This window comes from Meleagris gallopavo, chromosome 1 (assembly GCF_000146605.3).
Source record: "Meleagris gallopavo isolate NT-WF06-2002-E0010 breed Aviagen turkey brand Nicholas breeding stock chromosome 1, Turkey_5.1, whole genome shotgun sequence".
In the NCBI taxonomy this organism is placed as follows: domain Eukaryota; kingdom Metazoa; phylum Chordata; class Aves; order Galliformes; family Phasianidae; genus Meleagris; species Meleagris gallopavo.
This window is the reverse complement of record NC_015011.2, coordinates 187,263,667-187,265,274: the sequence shown is the minus strand read 5'-3', so window position 1 is coordinate 187,265,274 and position 1,608 is coordinate 187,263,667.

The window sequence follows — 1,608 nt, the reverse complement described above, 5'->3', positions numbered from 1 at the left end:
TCTACAGCACTCTACTCTTGTATGGCCTATAATAAAGAGATATGCTAATACCATGTTGGGCTTTTTTGGGGGCATGGTCTCTGTCTGTCCCTGATTAACATGAGTCAGGGATCACAACTGGTCCCTGCAAGGCTCACATTGGTTCTGTGACCAGAATCAGCCCCCACTCCTGGAACAAATTCCTGTGTACAGCTCCTCTCAGGAGGCAAGAGGAGGCCTTTGTGCAGCCTTAATAGGACAATAGGCAATGGTTTCAAATTAAAAGTGGGAAGATTTAGATTAGATATAAAGAAAAACTTTTTTATGATCAGGGTAGTGAAGCATCGGAACAGGTTGGCCAGAGAGGTGGTGGATGCCCCATCCCTGGTGACACTCAAGGTCAGGCTGGACGGGGCTCTGAGCGGTCTCGTCTAGCTGTAGGTGTCCCTGTTCTTTGTAGGGGAGTTGGACTAGATGGCCTTTAAGGGTCCCTTTCAACTGAAATGATTCTGTGATTTTGTGACATGCAGGACAAATGCATGCCCTTTTCCGGCCCAGCCTCCATCCGGCCCTGTGATGATCTCTGTCCTGACCCTCGGGGCTGCTGTTTTGCCAAGCACATGTTTTGCTTTAGTGCTGAGATCAGTCATCCCACTGTCCAAATGGCTTTTGGCACCACTAAGAAAAGTAGCTCGCTTACCGTGACTACCTCTGACCAATCGTTCTCCTCCTTCTGTGAATATTTCTTTTTTTCTCTTCCTTTTTAATGCAGAGAGGAAAAGGGAAGATGCATGAAGTACTCATATACGTGTGAGCTGACCTTTCGGGTCTACAGCTCTCATCACCTCTGCATGCACTCTGCCTGCTATCTCGGTCTGTTGTCAACCTAATGTGAGCTGTATCTAAATAACACACACTCAACATTTCTGGCCCTGATTCTGGCACATCTGGACTGCAATTAGTACAATAACACAAATATAAAATGATACATCCTTTCTATCAAACTTCCCCCCCAGGACTTCTAAATATTCTTCCAATGATATAGCCCTTCTATTTCCTACTTTCTTTGCTCCTCAAAAGTTTAGCTCTATTCTTTCCATATGGCGTGAGCAGAACTATGTCCAAATAGTCCAGGTGACAAAATACTGCTAATTTCATACATGCTTTAATTTTTTTTTTTCACTTTCTTGAGATTGAGTTTAACAACTTCCAATTTCAAAGGTACTTGCCGCACTGGAAAGATATTTACTGTTGACTATAAATCAAATAAAGTTCCTGAGATTTTTCCAAAAATGTTCAAAAATGAAAACTCCCATCCTTCTCTTCCAACTGTTTCTAATCAAGGGCAGTTATCCATGTCCAGAATGGGAAAAAAAAAAAAAGAAGTACAAATAATACTAAGAGATGAAATTTAAAGATTAAAAACCTTTTGATTTCATAAGCTGTTTGACAAACATTTATATGGAACAGGAACTGCAGCAAGATGTAATAAAACATTTATGTCAGTTTGCAACATGCGTGACCACACGTTGATTGAGACAGCTGAACTGTTCATTGTGACTAGGAAGCTGTACATCATCCTGCTGGCAAACCTTCAAATGAGTTCACACACACACACACACACACAAA